The sequence below is a fragment of the Schistocerca cancellata genome, chromosome 3 (genome assembly GCF_023864275.1).
Source record: "Schistocerca cancellata isolate TAMUIC-IGC-003103 chromosome 3, iqSchCanc2.1, whole genome shotgun sequence".
NCBI lineage: Eukaryota > Metazoa > Arthropoda > Insecta > Orthoptera > Acrididae > Schistocerca > Schistocerca cancellata.
Window position 1 is genome coordinate 411,457,547 of NC_064628.1, and position 22,779 is coordinate 411,480,325.

General features: G+C 39.8%; 1 protein-coding gene across 5 annotated transcripts in view; it reads right to left on the reverse strand.

Moving 5' to 3' along the window:
• LOC126175158 (TATA box-binding protein-associated factor RNA polymerase I subunit B) overlaps positions 1–22,779 on the reverse strand; it is a 324,489-nt gene that overhangs the window by 291,721 nt on the left and 9,989 nt on the right. Inside the window, exon 2 of one of the 5 annotated variants that reach the window (XM_049921740.1) lies at positions 17,891–18,011. The exons of the other annotated variants lie outside the window; for them this stretch is intronic. The gene's annotated coding sequence lies outside the window, so the exon portion shown is untranslated. The remainder of the gene's footprint in view (positions 1–17,890; positions 18,012–22,779) is intronic. 5 annotated transcript variants of the gene reach the window in all.

Sequence of the window (22,779 nt, forward strand, 5' to 3'; positions counted from 1 at the left end):
ACAAACAAACACAAACACAACGGTGTAAAACCTGTCCCATGCACCCTCCCACCACCACCTATTCCAGTCCTGTAACCCGGAAGGTGTACACGATCAAAGGCAGAGCCACGTGTGAAAGCACCCATGTGATTTACCAACTGACCTGCCTACAATGTGAAGCGTTCTATGTGGGAATGACCAGCAACAAACTGTCCATTCGCATGAATGGACACAGGCAGACAGTGTTTGTTGGTAATGAGGATCACCCTGTGGCTAAACATGCCTTGGTGCACGGCCAGCACATCTTGGCACAGTGTTACACCGTCCGGGTTATCTGGATACTTCCCACCAACGCCAACCAGTCAGAACTCCGGAGATGGGAACTTGCCCTTCAGCATATCCTCTCTTCTCGCTATCCGCCAGGCCTCAATCTTCGCTAATTTCTAATTTCAATTTGCCGCCGCTCATACCTCACCTGTCTTTCAACATCATCTTTGCCTCTGTATTTCCGCCCCGACTGACATCTCTGCCCAAACTCTTTGCCTTTACAAATGTCTGCTTGTGTCTGTGTATATGCGGATGGATATGTGTGTGTGTGCGAGTGTATACCCGTCCTTTTTTCCCCCTAAGATAAGTCTTTCCGCTCCCGGGATTGGAATGACTCCTTACCCTCTCCCTTAAAACCCAAATCCTTTTGTCTTTCCCTCTCCTTCCCTCTTTCCTGACGAGGCAACCGTTGGTTGCGAAAGCTAGAATTTTGTTTGTATGTTTGTGTTTGTTTGTGTGTCTATCGACCTGCCAGCGCTTTTGTTTGGTAAGTCTCATCATCTTTCTTTTTAGATATAAAATACAAAGTGAATTAGACGAGAAAAAATTTACAATTTGTGCAAGAAAATGACCCTTGCAGCACAATCTCATAATGCGGCAGTTGTCTACAAGATAATTAGTAATCAAATAAGTGGGTGAGATCTGATACAACTGCACTTTTTAATGCTTCAAGCGGGTTATTACTGTCTCGGTGACACCTATCCATTGCAACAAAGTATGTAATGAAAGTTTATTTCATTATTGTTTAATAAAACAGTGCTTTAGCTCATATTATGTAAGTTTATTTTATCACTGTTTAACTAAACTAAGATAAACTATGATTTTGCTCATACATGGTTACCTTGGTGATACAAAGTCAGCTATTCTTTACATATGTACAAAGTGAACTGTGTGCCTGCTTGAGTTATGAAATATGGTGCACCCACTTATGGGTTAGAAAAGGCCTCAAAATACTGCTGTAACTCCAACAAAATATTTCACCATGCAGGGCTCATCCAAGAACGAAAATTATTCACCAGCTAGCTTGCATCAGTAAATTATAATCCTACAACTTTACAAAACACACTAGTTTCATTTTACAAATGTAGGTATGATTTTTAAAGGTAGAAATATTATATTTATACTAATGTGGCTGCTATTATTTTTATTATTATTATTATTGACCTTTCAACATCCAGCACTGGATAAAGGTTTAACAAGCTTCGTTAGATTGTCACCTTGGTCATTTTGTATCTCTTGAAATCCAGCAACGAACTTCTTTGGTTCATCTATCATCAATTACGTTGGATATATATTCTGCCCTACTTTATTGCATTTCAATTATGATATGACTTACACCTCTACTCCGGTTTGTTCAGTGTGCTGTACCTACTAATAATGCCAAACATGTCACTCTCCAATGCTCACTAAGCAATCCTCAGTTTTTAGATTATTTTCACTTCTGGACCTTTCTGCTCTTCTTTTTGTTTCTTTCCTTGACCATCTAATCACCATCTTCAACTATTATAAATATAAAAGCTCATTTTCAACACACTTAATGTGCATAATTTACTTTCTGGCCTGTTGATTACATATTACTTCAATACTATTATTACAGATTTTCTGGCCTATTTTCTAACTTATTCCATTACATTCTTCCATCAATTGTTAAACTTTAGCTTTGCTGAGAATCTTGAAGCTTTCCTGGTGTACTGAATACTCAATATTCTGGGACTGCAGTTGTTCATCATCCACTACCACACATCACATTTCACCTGGGCACCTGTCACACAATCTGAAGATGGCAGCAACCCTGAAACTTCCTCATGTATTCAGCTTTGTTGTTGAGTACTGTGCATGTATTCTCTTTAATTAAATCAGATGTCTACTTAGCATAAGGTTCTGTTTTGATATTTTCATTTTCTGAGTATTACTGTTTCCAGATGCATCTGTTACTAAATTTTAATTTAACCACTTGTATAATCTCAAACACATATCTCAATAGTTCTGTTTCACACAGTATATCCCATCTTATACCTAGTATTGTTTCTTTGAATCTCTCATGTCCTCTTTAATAGCTGCCTTGTTCCAGATGAAATTATCCTTTATTTTGGCTTCTTTATATCAGCAACATCTTTTGCATCTGCCCAAGTACCTTTTCCAAATGATCACCCACTTATGTTTGTATCAGTGCAATCTTCATTTTCAATATTGTCAACTTGTTTAATCTGATACATCCTCCTATCCTTAAATTCCCGTCATGCGTAGTGTCTATTTTTTTTGGAAATGTCTGAGGTTGAATTTAATTGTGTATCCACACTGAAAGTTGCCTATTGAGATGAATCAATTAAACGAATGTATGGTGTCTGTTCTTTCAGTCTGAAAGAACAGACACCAGGCATTCACATAACTGATTCACCTCAATGGGTAATGAATCCACAACCTTCAGTGCATATACACAATTACATCTGACTTCCAGCGAGACTCTAAAATTAGCGAGCATGGAGGACATGGACGAGAACTGCAGGTAGGTGGGAATGTGAGTCAGCTGGGGAGCATGCCAAAATAGTCCACCCATTTGCAATTGACAATGTGTCCAGGTGGCACAGTGGTTAATGCAACTGTCTAGTAAGCAAGAGATCCTGGGTTCGAGTTCCGGTCCGGCAAACATTTGCACTTGTCATCACTGATTATGTAAAAAGTCCCAATGCGGCTAATATCTTTAGTTCCTTCCCTTATATTCCCCCCCCCCCCCCCTTTCCACTTTCAATTCACATAATATGTATCACAGCTGTGCATTACATTTGGTGTCCAAAAGAACAGACACCATACATTCATATAACTGATTCACCTCGAGTGGCAATCCAACCTTCAGTACGCATGCACAAATGTTTGATCCCAAGTGAGAACCTAAAATTAGCACGCAAGGAGGACCAGGACTGTGAATGAAAATAGGTGGCACTACCTGGGAATGAGAGTCAGCCAGGGAGAGTGCCAAGATAGTCTGCGCATTTGCAACAAAAACTGTGTCCAGGGGGCGTAGTGGTTAATGCAACTGTCTTGTATGCATGAGGTCACCGGTCCGAGTGGTAGTCCGGCACATGTTTTTGCTCGCCATCGCTGATCCCACATAAAGTCCTGACACAACTGATATCATTTGTTCCTTCTCTTTCCTTTCCTTTCTCCCCACTCCCCCTTTAATTTACATAATTCATAAATCATTTGTGATCGAGGACACTCTTCCTGCAGCATCAGTGCAAGGTAGAGCTAACAGAAATGCAGTAATGAGCTGCAAATACTTACAGCAGTTATCTTGAGATGTACAAAAGTCGAAAATGAGAGCCCTCATTCAGTTTGGTTTAATCAAAGAGTGTATTTTCTTTATTCTTCGGGTATGAGGGTATGACCAGATGTGCTCCTCATTTGGTTATGCTACTTGAAAGCAAGCTTTTGCAAAATATATGGGACAGTTGTCCGCAGCTCGTGGTCTCGCGGTAGCGTTCTCGCTTCCCGAGCACGAGGTCAGGGATTTTTCCTGTCTCGAGATGACTGGGTATTGTTGTGTCGACTTCATCATCATCATTCATCCCCATTGTGATCGGAGGAAGGCAATGGCAAACCACCTCCACTAGGACCTTGCCTAATAAGGCGGCACGGGTCTCCCGCGTCGCTCCCCTACGCTCCGTAAAAACATATGGGACTCATCATCATGGGACGGTTAGTGAACAACAGGACAATATATGTCCAATACTTATTTTGTCAGGATAACAGGTCATTTAAGCTAAATACGGAATAGGACTATCTGGGCATCCTTGTCAGAGTCCACATTTACCCCTGGAAATATTGTGCAGTTTTAATCAAGTTTTCAACTCTTTGGCTGACTGGTATGTAATCTATCTGAAACATTTCAATGTCTTCGGGTTCCTTCCATGCTATTCTTGTGCTCTGTGCGGAATTCTATCACATAGCTTCCACTTTACTCCTTTCACCCAGTCCATGTTCTCCTTCTGTTTTCCTTCATTTTATTACTGCCAAATTACAGCCCTCCATCACAATTAAATTTTTATTTCCCTCAACGAACTGAATAATTTCCTTCATCTCATTGTACATTCCTTCAATCTCTTCATCAGCTGATGATTTAGCATGGTATGTACTACCACGGTGGAACTTGACTTTGTATCCATCTTGGGTATCCTGTGTTATCTTTATTTGATTTATTGTAGATAACCATGGACTTGCCTGATGATAAATCGTGTTCTTCCCATCACTGTACTTCACTAGTTCCCACTATATGTAACTTCAACAGCCATTTTGATTTTCAAATTCTCTAGCTGAACTACCAGATTAAGGATCTAACACTTCTTCCTTCGCCCTCAAGAGTGCCAGTTTTCATTTTTTTTTTTTTTTTTCTTCTTGATGATATCCCCACGAGCAGTCCTCACCAAGACATCTGAATGATAGACTATTTTACAACTTTGGATATACATTGAAATTTCACTTTACAGATGGGGCTTTATGTTCCACAAACTTATAAAATGCTTACTATACTTTGCCTATTCACATAACTAATGAGGAAGTATTGAATAGGATTGGGGAGAAGAGAAGTTTGTGGCACAACTTGACCAGAAGAAGGGATCGGTTGGTAGGACATTTGTTGAGGCATCAAGGGATCACCAATATAGTATTGGAGGGCAGCGTGGAGGGTAAAAATCGTAGGGGGAGACCAAGATATGAATACACTAAGCAGATTCACAAGGATGTAGGTTGCAGTAGGTACTGGGAGATGAAGAAGCTTGCACAGGATAGAGTAGCATGGAGAGCTGCATCAAACCAGTCTCAGGACTGAAGACCACAACAACAACTTTGCCTATTATCAGATAATACTGAGAGTAAGTCCTGTGTCAACCGTATGGAACCTATTTTGTCAGTATATGAGATACAACTTTTAGATTTTACAAAACAATGAAGGAAAAACCTTTTTTTTTTAGTGTAGATCATTTTATTGATTCTCAAATTATTTGCCTTCAAAATTTATTGAATTTTGTATGTGTTCAAATGAATTCTGAAAACTTTTTTCTGTTTTGATGCTTGTACCTCAAAAACACAGTTTTGGGAGCTCTGATGGCTACCAGAGAGGGAAAAAATCAATGTCGACACATTTTTTTATTCCCACCCCCCCACCACCCCCTCTGGCTGCAGGAGGTAGCCATTCATTTTGGGCAACCCACAAAAATTCTGTCTTTGAAGCTGTCTCCGGATGTTACATGTCCAAGTTACATGATAAGCAGTTTGGATGTCAAAAGATGAAGCATATGCAATATTGATTCTGTAGTAAAGATTGTCATGAAAGATCCCTCAATCAAACCAACTGTGTCTTGTAGTTGGAAGAAAGCACAGGTATACCCACCCAAAAGAAGGGTAGCAGAAGTGATCAAAAGAGCTACCATCCAATATCTTAACATCTATTTGTTGTAGAATCTTAGAACATATTCTGAGGTCAAACATAATGAGGTAGCTCAAACAGAATGACCTCCTCCATGTCAACCAGTAAGGGTTTTGAAAACATCGATCACGTGAAACCAACTTCGTACTTTCCTCACATGACTTACTGAAAGCCATGGATCAAGGTAGGTAGGTGCTGTGCTTCTCGATTTCTGAAAAGCATTTGAGTCAGGACCACATATACACTTTTATCAAAACTGATTTATGGGATATCCTGAAAAATTTGTGACTGAACTGAGTGAGGGTTTCTTGGCAGGGAGGAGGCAGCAAATTATCTTGGGTGGAGAGTCATCAACAGATGTAGAAGTAACTTTGGGTGTGCCCCAGGAAAGTGTGTTGGTTCCCTTGCTATTCATGTTGTATATTAATGACCTTGCAACACAATATTAATATTAGGTTGGTGCATAAGTTCGTAGAGTTTTTGTTTTGCATGTTGATATTCCAGTTGCTATGGGTTTATTTATCGATTGTCATTTTTTATTTGTAGTTTACTTTTGATCTTTGAGTTTATATATCATCATTTTGTCATTTGGGGATAGTGAGTGGACCTGTGGACACTAGAAAATGACGTGCCAAGTGGAGAAATCCCAATACTTCTGACATATTCTTCTGTTTGAATTCAACAGAGGGATGACAGCAGCAGAGGCAACCAGAAACATTTGCACTATGTATGGGGATAATGTCACTGGACAGAGTATGGCAAGAAAATGGTTTCCTCATTTTAAGGAGGATTGATTTGACATTAGTGGTTCTCCATGTTCAGGAAGATCTTTGGGGTTTCAGGAATATTGTTTAAACCCGTTAATCCACAATGATCCACGTCAGTGCACTCCAGGAATGACAAATTAAAAAAATGTCAACATTTCACTATTGTGCGACGTTTGCATGCCATGGAGAAGGTTCAAAAATCAGGTGTACGGGTACTGCATGCTCTAAGCCAAAATCACAAAAATCTGCAGGTGGTCATATGTGCATCTTTGCTTGTTTGTCATCAACTGGCTCGTGAATAACACCAACCATTACTATTGTGTATCATTAATGGCCACAAGAAATTGTGTATTTATGCTGATATAAGGAACTGAAAGGAATGGCTGCGCCAAAAGAAAGCAGCAACTCCCCAGACAAAGACCTGTGTGCATCCACAAAAGATAATGTGACGCACTATTGGAACAGCAATGGTGTGGTGAACTAAGAATTACTTCCCCGTGTTGTAACCATCATTACTAACATTTACCATTAACAACTGAGGTGTTTTGTAGACACAGTCCAAGATTGATGACCAGGAAGACGGCGTGAAGTGATGCTACTCCATGATAATGTAAACTGCATTCTGCTAGACTGACAAAAAACACGATAATGGAGTTGGGTTGGGAAGTCATTCCATACCCACCTCATTCATTTATCATGCATCCTCAGATTTTCACCTTTTGTGCTATCTATAGAACAATCTTCAAGGAGCTTCCTTTCTGAATGAAAATTCGTTTTGAACATTGGTTGATGAGTTCTTCACCTCGAAACCAAGTGATTTCTACAGTCGCGGAATCAAAAAGTTACCCCACCACTAGCAGACTGTTGTAAAAGTAAAGGAGAATATATTATTGGTGACTAAAGTCTTTGTTATGTGCATCTGTTGCATTTATTAAACTTATGTAAAAATGCTACAAACTTATGCACCAAACAAATAGTAATCTTGCACTTTTCACACACGATGCAGTTAGCCATAATGAAGTACATTGTGAAAGAAACTGCATAAATGTTCAGTAACACCTTGACAAAATTTCATTGTGGTTCAAAGATTGGCAGCTTGCTTTAAATGTCCAGAAATATAAAAATTGTTCACTTCACAAAACGAAAAAATATAGTACCTTATGACCATGTTATCAGCAAGTCACAACTGGAATCAGTAACCTCATTCCAATACATGGATATAACACCTCGAAGGGACATAAAATGGAACAATTACATAAGCTCAGCAATGAGCAAAGCAGATAGCACACATCAGTTTATTGGTAGAATACTAGGAAATGCAGTCAGTCAACAAAGGAGATTGCTTAGAAATCACCCATGCGAGCTATACTAGAATACTACTCAAGTGTGTGGAAGTTGTATTGGAGAGAATTGAAAGGGGGTATTGAATGTTTACAGAGAAGAGCAGCACAAATGATCAAAGGTTTGTTGGATATGTGGGAATGTGTCACAAAGTTGTTGAAGATAGACGTGTACTATGCCAGGAAAGCCTATACAAAATATCAGGGACCAGCTTTGAATGACGACTCATGGAATATACTACAACCCTCTACATATCACCTCCACAGGGTTCCTGAAGGCACGATCAGACTAATTACAGCATGCACAGAAATGTTCAATCAATCACCCCTCCTACACTTAGAAGTGACTGGAATGGGGAAAAAGTCCTAAAAACTGATACAATGGGATGTATCATCTGCCATGCACTTCACAGTGGTTTGCAGAGTCTCAAGTTGTGTCACGTTATCAAGAGTTGGATGACATCTTCTAAACCCCATTTGGAAGCAACTGACAAGTCTCCTGGTTCCAAGAACTCACAGTAGATGACGATTTACCATTTGTTCCAGACTCCCCAACACAGCTCATCACAGTAGCACTGCAAAGATACTTGAGATGAATAAATCTTTACCAGCTTTAACAGAGGACTCACAACGCCCTTGTCACATGTTAGGCTGACGTTCACCAGACGGGGTCTCTCTCTGAATCTTACATTTGGATGTTACAACATTCTGTAGTGAATAGTGCATGGCCCTAGAGCTGTATTGTTAGCCACCAACGCAATAGATTACTATTACTACAGAGAGAAGGGACAATGGAATATTATGAGTTGAGGGAGTTAACTGCTCCCTCTAATATAATTTTTACAACACCAGAAACTAGGACATTAGGCACTGCTAATGGTATTTGGTAAATGTGATCCACTACTTCCTTGACCGCTTCACAGGTTAAAACTCTTCCTATTCCAGTATACGATTTACAGATGTTGACCTGCCTTTGGTGCAGACCCTCCAGAATAACACCCACAGGGCCGTTGTTGGATTGAAATGTTTCTGCCACTATCTCCTCCTACTGTCTTTAATTACTCTACAGATTTGTGCTCTCTTCAGATGAAAGTATGTGAGGTTTTCTGCTGATAGTCTCATCTGAGGAACAATCTGCTTGCCCTTAGTTTCAGAGTGGCATTTCTTGCTCCATCGAGGGATTGTTGGCCATATGATTTTGGGATGGATACTTCTGTGGTACAATGAATCATGCTGGTAAGGTGCTCCTTCACTTTCTGGAAACTGATGTGGCGTTCAAACTCAGCCAGCTAGTTGCACAGCATAGAGTTCATGCTGCTAAATGCCCACCTGTGTGACCTCATTTCTGGAACTATTCTTTCAATAAGCGAACCCATATTTGGAAGTGGACACTAGAATGTAATCAGTTACAAATTTCTCACTGAGATGCATCTCAGGGTGGAGGTAATCAGGGAAGTCAATGGCTGATATTGTTTCTGTAGCACTGCTGAGCTGTTACTTGTACTCTGACAGAAAGATGACTTCTCTGAGGATGAGATTTTCTACACTTCTACCATGAGAACAGATGTTAATAAAACCCCACAGTAAGTGATTCGCACTGAAATCTTCTAGTTGAAAGAATGGGTGGGGCAGTAGCCTACAGTGATCTCCAAGAGCCTCTATGCGCATATATTTATGTAGTAGCAAGTATAGAGAATACATTATTACTTTCAGTGATGTATTTTGCCTGTAATTGCTACTAATGTGATTGTAAATGGGTATGGCGAGTAGTAGTAGTAGTAGTAGTAGTAGTAGTAGCAGCCAATCAACCTTTAGCCCTTTCGTAACTGAGATTATCTTTCCTGTGCAGATTGTAGCCCCTCGTCACAAGTGTAAAGTACTGCTACTTTTAAACTGCCTCTCCTGTGAACAAAAGTAACAGGGTTCCCCCTTAGCAAGAGTTTAAATTCTTCTGCACAGTCCCTGAATCAGTTCATATTCCACTGAATTATGGGAGGAATTTTTAGAAGTGAGGTTTACCTTCATCTGGTTGTTTTGGCTATCAGTACGGGCATGGAGGAAGGTATCTTACAACTGCAAGTTCTTCAGTTTGTGTGTACAGGTTCATTTCTGAGCCATCTCCAACTAATGTAGGATGTTCCCACTCTATTACACTTGGCTTGGTCTCTGAAATTCGTGATTGTCAACTGCGGGTAGTACACTGATGGAAAATCTGGAAAATCTCGAAAACATCTCTCTCTCTCTCTCTCTCTCTCTCTCTCTCTCTCTCTCTCTGTGTGTGTGTGTGTGTGTGTGTGTGTGTGTGTGTGTGTGTGTGTGTGTGTGTGTGTGTAGTACTACGTAATTTTCTGACAGTTTTCTTGGTTCTTAGATGTTAAAAATCAGCTCTATTTTTTACTAACGAGCTTGTATAATTGCTATGTGGGTGGATATTAATGTTTTACCATCAATTTTCAAGCCAATCTGAGAACCTGTAATATTCACCTTCTTCACGATAATTTCTGTGTGCATGCTAAGTATCATTGGGGATTGTCTAACAGCATGTGGCCTGACCTTTTGCACACAAAGTACTCCAAGTTCTCTCAAGCAACAGCCTGCCATGCTCAACACAAAAACAGGCATTTACATAATCAATTGAAACATGTATCCTCTTCATTCTAGCATTTTGTAACTGTGGCACTACCATCTACTATCTTCTGATCACTGCCTTATTTTCCAGTGGGTATGCAGTTCCTTAGCATTTACCCTGCACATAGTAGACTTTCTAGCCATGAATGGTGTAAAGGCCATATCCAGGTTAGTGTATAGTAATCTACAGAATCACTAGTTCTCTGCTTCACACAGGAGTTGAATGATAAGATATACCCTCATGGACAGTACAAGTGACCGAATGGGAACGTTTTTATAAATGTACAAATGACGGAATGGGAACATCAAATGACGGAATGGGAACATTTTAATACATGAAACACACAAAGATTGCTTTAATTTTCCTCTGTTTTGACATAGACATTAGAGAAATGACACACATTTTGCCAAACATAAACAAGCATGAGGATGTCCTGGATGCCCTTCTGTATCTGCAACTGAGTCCTCACCATTGTCTGGATTTCTTCACCAGAGCCGTATTGAAGTCTGTTAAGTTATTTATTTTTGGAAACAGACAAAAATTACAGTGCCTCAAATGTGTACTGTATGGCTGATACAGTGCTGTCTTAAGGTTCAGCCTCTCAATCTCTTCCATGATGGCACACGGTGGTGTCTTGTTGCTTCAAAACATCCCGCCCACAGTTATACTACGTTTGACTCCAGAGAATCAATACAAATAACTCCACAGAAACCCCAAAATAAATATTACCCACTTTTACAATTATATAATCTGTGTTTTGATTTTTTTTTCTTGGGGAATCTTTATGTCAGTATGCTCTGGAATGACATTTTGTTTGTGATAAAGAACCCACATTCCATCTGAAGTCACATTGTTTCATGGAAAAACTGCATTTTCGATCTCGTGTCTGCGGGCTTTTATTTCAGGTTTAAATATACTTTGAACACATTGAGTACATATTCTCTGATAGTTGAGAAAACCAGTAATGTGAGACACATGCTCTTGTAAAATTCTGATTCCGGCAGTAATTTCCTACTGAGTTATGCACAAATTCGGCTGCATTAATCTGTCAACTCTTCTTTTGTAATACTGGGTTACCGACAAAGGTCGTCTAGTTCCTTCTTCGTCACGTTATTCTGCTATTCAAGGTCAGGCAGCTTTACATCTATTTAACTGGTGGCACACAGTACTATCCTCATCGCAGCCATTACCATAAAATAACTTGATTCTATGAAATATTTCAACTGGAGCAACACTTGCTATTTTGAATGACCAATGGGAGTATATAATTGTTCATTTTATACTCGTATAATTTGCAAGGGGGGAAAAAGTAACCTTGTGACCATGCAAGTGGAGGCTCACTGACATATTAGAATCCACAACTAACCTAGTTCTATATTTGTACTCTGCTAGCAACCAAATGGTGTTTGGCAGAGAGCACATAGTCTACCAGAATAATTATTATGTCCTTCTTCCTATTCCAAATGCAGATGACACACAGAAAGAATGACTGTCAATATCCTTCTTTAGAACTACAAATTTCTCTAAATTTATTGCTGTATGCATTACGGAGGTGATTCAATGTGTTACTTGACTCATATTGGAATGTGGACTATCAGAATACTGAGAGTATTGTCTGAGATGTACAACACATACCATTTTAGTGTTTCCCATTCAAGTTTGCTAAGCATTTTTTGGCATTATTGCACTGATTTACAACACTCAGAATCAATTGCACAATCACCCTCTAACACCCCCCCCCCCCACCTCCCCTCCCCTCCAATTCCTTGCTTTCCCATAGACTGACAGACGTGCAGCATAACCCAAGGTCTAGATGAGACTGGAAAATGGCAGTTTGACTGCAATTTGGCAAATTCAATGAACATACAAGAAAAACAAGCTATTTTTAAAATGAAGGTCGTGGTAACAATTGATCAGTGGAATAGCATGAGGTCTAGGCTACTTTGTAATGCCATAGTTCGCCTGTGAGTTGATCAAGTCAATTAATGTGCACTTTTCATTGTTAAAATCCTATTCCCAATTATGATAACTGTTTTTATACTGTGATCTGATATTGTCATGTTTTTAGTATGTTTGAAGATATCAATAACAGGAACACCTCCGCCAAAAATTCACATATCACTAGGTGAGACCCAATACTTTGACAGTTACATTCTCAATTCTTAGCCAACTGTCTGCAAGTAATCATGCATTTTATAACAGTTCGGTATAAACACTTTTACATCTGCAAATAATCTCAAAAGAGTAGCAAAGGTTGCCTGTGAGGCCATTTGTACACGTTGTGAACAATAGTGTTCCTATCTCATTTTTTGGCAGGGGTATACTTCATGCTGCTTTTGCTTATAAATGGTGCAACACACTGAATTCTGCATGTATCAATATTTGAAAAGGAAAGTTGCCACTCACCGTGTAGTGGCGATGCTGAGTTGCAGATAGGCACAACGAAAAGACTGTCACAAATAAAGCATTTGGCCTGTACGGCCTTCGTCAAAAAAAGACCACACACACACACACACACACACACACACACACACACACACAAACACAAACACACACGACTGCAGTCTCAGGCAACTGTAGCCGCACTGCCATGTTTTGAGACGCAGTCGTGTGTGTGTGTGTGTGTGTGTGTGTGTGTGTGTGTGTGTGTGTGTGTGTGTGTTCTTTGCTGAAGAAGGCTTTGTCCAAAATCTATAATGTGTAACAGTGTTCTTGTTATGCCCGTCTGCTACACAAAGGGACATTTTTATGGTGAGGAGCAACCTATCCTTTTTCCTACTGTTGTCAATATTATGACAAGGACATATTGCTACTCACCATACAGATGACATATTTTGTTGTGAGTTGCAGACTGGCATAACAGAAAGACTGTTACACATATGAACTTCCATCCAAAGCTGTCTTCTTGAGGGAAAACACACGCACATTCACACCTCATACACACATGACCACTATCACCAGTCAGAATTGAAGTGTCCCCCACTGAAACAAACCAGCAATCCAGAGTGGGAGGGGAAAGGGGAGGGGGAACGCCAGCAGAGTACATGTGGAGGGAGAGAAGTCAAATGTTGCCTGCTAATCTGTGCAGGAACTAGATGGTGGCACGACAAGGCTGCCAGGTGCAGAAACAAGAGTCTGTAGGGAGGGGGAAATGGGGAGTAGAAAAGGTGAGGAGTGGGAAAGGAAAGGAACAGAGGAGGAGGAAAACTGGTGGGTGCGTTAACAGAGAGTGTCACACAATTATAGTGAAGGGACATACATTAGGAGGAGATAATGGGACACATGGTGTGGAAACTCATGGGTGGTGGGTGGAAGGACAGTAGGTTACCATAGGTTGAGGCCAAGATGATTTTGGGAGCAGAGAATGCGTTGTAAGCATAACTCCCATCTGGGCAGTTCAGAAAAGCTGGTGGTGGAAGTGATGATCCACATGGCCCATGTTGCGAAGCAGCGATCGAAATCAAGCATGTTATGTGCAGCTGTCTGTTTTGCCACAGGGTAATCCACTTTGCTCTTGGTCATTCATCTTGGTGGACAGCTGGATGGTAGTCATACCAATATACATATCAGTGCAGTGATTGCAGCAGAGATGGTATATGACATGGCTGCTTCTGTAGATGCCCAACCTCTGTTGCGATATGATAACTGCATACTGGGATGGACACAGGAAGTGTTGGGTGGCTGGATTGGGCATGTCTTGCACCTGGGTCTTACTTAGGGATATGGTCCCTGTGACAAGGGGTTGGGATTGGGAGTGGCATAGGGATGGACTAGGATGATGATTAGGTTGAGAGGGCATTGGAACACCACTTTGGAGGGCTGGGAGGGATCTTGGTTAGGATGTCATCATTTCAGGGCATCATGATAGTTAATCAAAGCCCTAAAGAAGGACGTGGTTAACTTATTCCAGTCCACGGTGGCACTGGGTGATACTCCTTTCTTGTTGACACGTGGTGGTGGTGGTGGTGGTGGTGGGGGGGGGGGGGCTGGGGTTGTGTGGGGATATGACTTAGGTCTGGGATGTGGTGCCTGTCTGTGAAGACCTTTGTGAGACCTTCAAATACAGGGCAAGAGTGTTTTTGTCACTGCAGATACACAGTTACTGTGTGGCCAGGCTGTATGGGAAGCATTTTTTGATGTGGAAGGGACAGCTGTTGTCAAAATGTAGGTACTGTTGGTGGGTTTGATGAGGACAGAGGTGTGGATGGAGCCATCAGAGAGGAGGAGGTCATGTCTAGGAGAGTGTCACATTAGGTTGAGGAGGGACAGTTGAAAAGGATGGGAGAGAAGGTATTGAGGATGTGAAGGCCATCCACTCTTCTTCACCACCCCACTCCAGAATACTGCTTCTTTTCGAACCAACGGAGTTGCATTCCGGCTGGAGTGGCCATAGGTAGTGGTCATGTGCATGAGGTGTGCTTCTTTCTGTGAATGTGAATGTGTGTGTGTGTGTGTGTGTGTGTGTGTGTGTGTGTGTGTGTGTGTGGTGTGTGTGTGTAGGTAGTGGTCATGTGCATGAGATGTGCTTGTTTCTCTCTCTCTCTCTCTCTCTCTCTCTCTCTCTCTCTCTCTCTCTCTCTGTGTGTGTGTGTGTGTGTGTGTGTGTGTGTGTGTGTGTGTGTGTGTGTGTGTGTGTGTGTGTGTTTTCCTTTCTGAATGAGTCTTTGGACAAAAACTCAAATGCGTAACAGTCTCTTCTGACACGTCTATCAGCAACTCAATGTATCATCTTCACAGTCAGTAGCTAACCTTTTCATAATATTGTTAATGTTCAGATCTGGACTTTCCACTGTTTAAAAATACAACACATTCATTAATGAAATCCTTACCTTATCTGAAAAGTAACCAGTATTAGATCGATGTCTACAAAAAAGCCGTGGATTATTTGAGGAATAAAAGTAGCTTGCAGGACTAAAAAGAAACTATATTTGTCTGTCAGAAACAGATCTGACATTACGCAAACGAAAGGCAACCAACCTCCTTCAGCTGACTTACGCGTGGCACATATGAACACGCAAAACAAACATTGTTTTACTAGCTTTATTCTTTCTCTATTAGAAGTCCACATAACGAAACACACAACTACACAGACACCCTAATGCGCAGGCCTGTGGCCACATCAAGACTCATAGTCAGTCTCCAGGGGGCTTGTGTCAATTTGTTCTTTTAATGCCCTATCAAATTATTCTTTAATATCTCCTATTTCACCTTCATCTACTTCCTGTCCCTTTCTACAATACTAGATAATCTGACAATGCTACACAACTGCTACAATGTATAGGAAGTGGATATATGTTCTAATCCCTGTCTCTTCTCTCTCTGCCCATCTCTTCCTTCCTCCCTCTCTTTGTCCATCTCCTCATCCACTGCCAATTCTCTATTACCTCCTCCTCACTCTCTCTGTCCATCTCCTCCTTCCCCCTCTTTATGTTCATTTCCTCTTCCCTCTCAGTCGACCTCCTCTTCCCCTGTATTTCTCACTTTGAGCCTTGTTAATTGGTGTTGCAAAGGAAACCTTGATTGGCAGCTGAAAAGTCACTTAAAATGAATGGTTATAACAATTGGGATCATCGGTAGATAGGATATGGGAAAGACTTCTTCAGCTGCAAGATCTCTGAGGATCGGTGACAGTATTTCGCCTGCTTTTAATTCACAAATGGGTAGGATTACAAAGTATCAGATTCCATAGCAGTATTCTAATCATACGCCAATAATCCATAAATACCATTTTCCTGTATTCTGTTAAAACTGGAAGCATGGAATAAAACGAACCAGAACAATGCTGTTTTTTGTTTAAAATTACATGGGAGAAATGGGGGAACTAATTTAAAGGCAGTGATATTGTACAAATATTGTATAAAAATCTGAAGTAAATTGATAAAGAGCTTTTTGGGATCAGAACGTTTCTACTACCGCCAACATACATTTCACGTAAGGATTGCACAGACAACGTAAGAAAAACATATGTTTTCGTTTTTCTCTCGTTCCATTTGCGAGTGTCGCAAGGAAGGGAATGACAAGTACTGGTGTAGTGTACCCTCCACCATGTGCTGTATGGTGGTTTGCGTGGTACATATGTGGATGTAAATTGTGGAAAATGTGAAGTTAATCAATCTAACACTTTTTTAAACTTTTGCTAACAACATTTGCTTATTATACATATCTTAGATACATTCACATATTACACACATTTAAAAAGTATATAGTCTATGGCCACCCTAATTTTATTAGTGTATCATGAAAAAATTAGGAGTAAATTGGTAAGGAGCTTTTTGACATAGCTGCTATATATGTGTAGCTTCTATCTATATGAACGTTTAGCAACCTTTCACGCGCAAGTGTGTGTGAGAATGAATTTTTATTAGAGCATTATATAAAAATCTGAAGTAAACTGCTCAAGAACTTCAAAGATTTTTGGTAACACCATTAAACTGCTGCTTGTCTTTATGTAGTAGTACATGTTGCCTTCAAGTGCATGTCCCTTGCACAGCCACTCTACATCCTTCATCCTTACACACTTCTCTTCTTCGATTAGAACTAGTTATCCATCTCAGTTCTTGATGTTTATACAGCTACTTCTCTTTTCTCCAAAAGTCTCTTTAATTTTCCTATAGGTGGTATCTATCTTTCCCCTAGTTATACATGTTTCTATAGACTTTCATTCATCCCCTAGCCACTCCTGCTTAGCCATTTTGCACTTCCTGTCAATCTCGCTGCATTCTTACATTTTCTCTTTTCCTCGACTAAGTTCAGTGTCTCCTGCAACACACTAAGGATACTAGGCCTTGTCTTTTTATCTATTTGGTACTCTGTTGCCTCCACATTTCATCTCTCAAAGTTACCCATCCATCTTCTACTGTATTCCTTTCTCCCGTTTTAGTCAATCGTTGCCCAATTCTCCCTTTGGAACCCTCAATAACCTCTGGTTCTTTGAACTTATCCATGTTCCATCTCCTTAATTTCCTACCTTTTTGCAAATTCTGCAGTTTTAATCTATTCATAACCAATAAATTATATATAAAAGCGTGGCGTCTGTTCTTTCAAACATGTTTGAAAGAACAGACACCATACAGAATCTGTAGCTAGATACATATTATGTAAACTGATCTCTTGTCCATCAATTTACATAATATGTATCACAGCTGCAGATTCCGCATGGTATCTGTCCTTTTGGACACATCCGAAATAACAGACACCCTGCATTCATTCATATAATTGACTTGCCTCATGGGCGACGAATTCACCGCATTCAGTGGTGATATGCAATTATGTCCAACCTCATGCAGAAATCTCAAACTAGCAAGCATGGGGACTTGGACAGGAACTGCAGATAGGTGGTGCCAGGTGGAAATGTGGGTTGGCTGACAGGCATACCAAGGTAGTCCATGCAGTGGCGATAATCACTGTGTCCAGGTGGTCTACCTACCTGATTAAGGAATCAAACATCCCACACTCTGATCCGTAGATTGCCACTTTTGCTTTTCCTGATTACAGCAATATCCTGAGTAGTCCTCACCCAGGGATCTGAATGGGAGACTATTGCAGCTCTGGAACATTTTACCCAAGAGGATGGTATCATCATTTAACCATACAGTAGAGTCGCATGTTGTCAGGAAAAGCAATGCCTATACTTTCCCCTTGCTTTTAACTGTTCGCAGTATCAACACAACAAGGGAATGTCCACTAATGTTACAAGGCCAGATCAGTCAGTCATTCATTCATACTGTTGCCCCTGAAAATACTTATAAGGCTGCTAACTCCCTTCAAGGAATGTATGTATGTTTGATCTCTCCACAGATATTCTTCCTTTAAGGTCACACCTATGGTATGGCCATATGTATCACTGAAACACACAAACCATCTCACCTTCAAAATGTCTGTGGTTCATGGGACAGACAAAGGTTTTAATACAAAGGTGACATACATATAACAAACTAGCACACTTCACTTGCTTTCATTCCATAATTTTATTTATGTATTTATTTATTCTTCTGAAGATCATTTGATAATGATACAGGTTTTGGCATCACAATACAATGAAAATAAACAGTTCAAATATACAGACATGCAGAATAAGTCAAGATTTCTTTACGAGGATAGGACAGATGGTCGGCCATGGCCTTGCTGAAGTAACTATGCACACATTCAGGAAACCACAGAAACTTTAAATCAGGAGGACTGGAAAGGGCAAGCTCAATCTTCTCATATGTGAGATCAGTGCCTTCGCTATTATAGTGTCTCATTCAGTTGTTAACTGTTGTACAACGTTCTTATTCACACACAATTTGCACTAAATACCTGCCTTGTTGAAAATAGTTTTGCACGGTATCTTTGCATCTCTACATTACCACCACATACCCTGCAGACATCTGCTGGTAATATGGAATGAGTTTACAGGGTAATTCATCAAGCCCAGCTGAAGTTTTCAGTCCAAAAGAGAACAGTACGAATTACTTGTTATGTGAACTCAAAAACTGGGGATACCAACAACTGCTTCCCAATAAATGCATTCCTTAATGAAATTTGCAATAAATGACTTTTTTTTCCAAACCTAGAGCTCAGTGCATGGAATCAGCACCATAAATGGCTCTGAGCACTATGGGACTCAACTGCTGTGGTCATCAGTCCCCTAGAACCTAGAACTAATTAAACCTAACTAACCTAAGGACATCACACACATCCATGCCTGAGGCAGGATTCGAACCTGCGACCATAGCAGCAGCGCGGCTCCAGACTGGAGCGCCTAGAACCGTACGACCAACGCGGCCGGCATCAGCACCATAAATAAGAATAATTTACACAAATAATTCAAGTTACTTAGTATAGCACAGAATGGTGTCCATTATAGTGGACTGCAAATGTTCAGAAGTAGTCACTTCAACAAAGGAAAAATTCAGTAAATAATTTGTGTAGTTGCAAATTTTCATCTAGTGTTAGGAGTAGTACCATGAACAACATACTAAAAATTGTGACTGGTGAAGGGAGAATGTCTGGCCAAGAGGGTTGTTTAAATGTAACCTTTTTACATTTTTCTTGAATAACTCAAAAGCTGAGGCTGCTAGCAAAAACATTTCCCAGTAAAAAATTGAACCACATTAAATTTCCTACTAAAAAATGTCGTATTCATTTTTTCTCTAGGACTAATACTTCATGCAATGCAGGAGACGTAAAAATCTTAGATTGTTAAAATAAAGTTTTTTAATGGTACAAAATAAATGTTTAATGTCAAATGATCTAAGAACTAACAGAAAATCTATACTGTTTATTATCAGCAAACATCTCAACAATGGCATTATCAGTGTGATCATCATCATCCTGTAGATCCAGTAACAGGGCACCACTCATACACAGACCACGGCACATGCAGTACATGATGAAGCATGGAATGCTGGCTCTTTAGCATCCGTACCATCCCCCACACCAAGTAGAACAGTGGCAAAATATATCTTCAGGTGCTAAGAGTAATGGTTGTCACTGGGGTTCGAGTGATCCATCCTCATCACAGTTTGAGCCCCATTTCATTGGGGGTACAAGGTTGCTGATCCATTTTTGTATTTATTAGCAATAACCAAACCACTGTAACAAGAAATGGGGCTGTGAAAAAAATATATATAAAAACAGTAAGGTAATAAAATTAATAAACCTGTAAATAAAACTCTAAAAGAGTATAGGTATGCAGCACCAGTGATTGGCGGCAGTGGGGCAAGGTCACGTCTTGGCTTTGCTGATGCTTTTCAAAGTAATTGATACTGTACTGGAGTTTATTCATATCTTGCTGATTTTCAATTGCTTAGTATATTTCTAGAAACATCTTTTCACCAGCATATGCCACATTCTCTGCAGATGCTGAGAGGTTGGTGAAGATGCCAAATATACCACATTAGAGTGACTTGTCTTCCATCACACTTTTATCCTGCACCCTCACTCATCACATCCACAGAACACAATTTATCCCTTAATAAGGATCTGCTGCACTTGGGCAATTTCATCTCAAATCATACACCTCAAGAGTGACTGTGTCACATCACTATTTCAAAGTTTACTGGAAAAAATATATATATGTTGAAGTTGCACATGATATCCCTCCAAAATTACAATATTTTGCTATTTTGTTAAAATGCTACAGAGTTCTCTAAATGAGAGTACTAGTGAAAATATCATAATGAAAGCAAAAACTGAAAAATTGTAATACAGAAAGTGATAGAGATCTGAATTTATTTTCAATAAATGCTTTATTTCCAATACTATGAGACGATTAATACACGCACACTTCTGAGCTTTTTTTTATATTTTTTCGACAAACAAATATGAAAATTTGTAACTTTTTGTGAAATTCTAAATTATGTTTTGAGAATATGAATAGTCACATGATGTTAACTGTCTTGAGAAGTGATAAAGTGGAAGGGCTGCTAACTGTCAGCTATGACATTAATCCATGAAATTCTTAAACTGTCAAAATATTTGTACATAAAGATGAAAGAATACGAAATTTTTTGCTTATTGTTTCCTCCAAAACCGCAATGTTAAATGTCCATTTCATGGTACGTTGGTTGGTCACTGTACTTAGGAAATGAATAATCAGAATGGGCAATACTTGTCTGTACAAATGTGAGCAATTTTTTAGGTAGACCTAAATCTACTCTCAAAAATCAAAAAATCATGGACACTTACATATTTAAATTGATTACTGATTTTAAGTAAATGTCATGCAAAACTGGTATTCCTGAATCAAAATAATTACTTTACAACATTATAAGTGAGTGGGAAAATGGTTGATAATTTTGTTCAAAAGCATTTTATAACAAATTCATATATAGAATATTTATACCCATTTTTTCTTTTTATGATACTATTCACAAATTATCATTGTCTTCTGCTATGATTTTACTTCTTCATGACTTTCCATTAATTAAAATTGCCTACAATGTAAAAATCAACATTGCAATGTTGAGAGTTCATTTGCTTTCTTCATGTTCTTCTCATTGAACTTGTATAGCTGAGCTGAATTTGAAGACAGACAAGGATGATCCAACAAGAGCAGTACTTCGGAAACGGGAACGGCACATTGATCTTTTGATGATGGCCATCTGAAAACATTAGAGGGACCACAAGGAGTCATAAAGAAGACTGTTATATCTTGCAGCTCATGAGAGACACTCATTACCTGTCCCACCCACCACTAATTGCCATACACACAAGAAATGAAGTGGCTCACTACAAACACTTCTAATGTATACTGCATTTCTCACACAGTAACAGGCTGCATTTCATGGAGATCCATTCTTGCAATATATGTGCCACACCGGGATGCGACCCAGTAGTGACTTGAGTGACTTGATTGAAGTGCTACCAGAGGCTTCATAGCAGACCACTCCCCCCCCCCCTTTATAAGCAATGTACTTTCATTTAGAATTAAGAGTTTCACATGTTACTAATGTTGATACGGTGTGTACAAATCGAGTAGTATCTCTTACAGTATCAACAGCTTCATGCTGGAGATTAAATCTTGTTGCTAGGTGTTTATAGAGACCTCCTACCCCATCACATGTGCTTTTTCCATGATCTGTTGCTGAAAATATCCTTTTTTTGTTTTAATTCCTGTGCTACAGCATTGACCAAGCTCATAAGGTTGAAAGCCGTTTTTAAAATGAGATGCTGCACCATTAGTCACATACACACGTTTAGGAAATGCATGGCTCTAGATGCTATGTCATCAATTACCATGCTGACAGCATAGCATGCATGTGCACTGTCATGAATGAGATCATCACTGACAATAGCAACACAGTGTGATGTTCCAAGGAAGTAAGCAACACATGCGAATACCTGTGATGTGTGCCAGTGGTAACTTTGAATTTTGTTCTGCACAGCAACAGGCCAGTACTCAGCAAAGTTACAATGAAGAACTAATGTGTCAGTATTCTGGGATGTGGATGATATTATTTCTGCTATGGCCTGTCTGAATCTTCTATGTGTGTTGGTGAGCTATTCCTTTCAGGACCCAATGCCTAACCTCTGCAATAAAATTCTCTGGCTCTCCTGTCTTCTTCAGCAACTCTCCTCCCTTCCACAATGCATACGTTGTGTCATTGTCAGTATCCTGAAGATATAATACTTCAACAGTCACCACTTCAGCACCAAGATACATTGCACATCCCTACAACCGACATTTATTTTGCAGCTCTTGACATATACACAAAAGCATCAGGTCCACCTATTGTGTACTTCTTTCCTGTTACAGTGCTTATGGTGAAACAGTTTCAAAAAAGTACAATAAATGCATATGCACACTTCCTTCACTAGCTGTCATTTTAC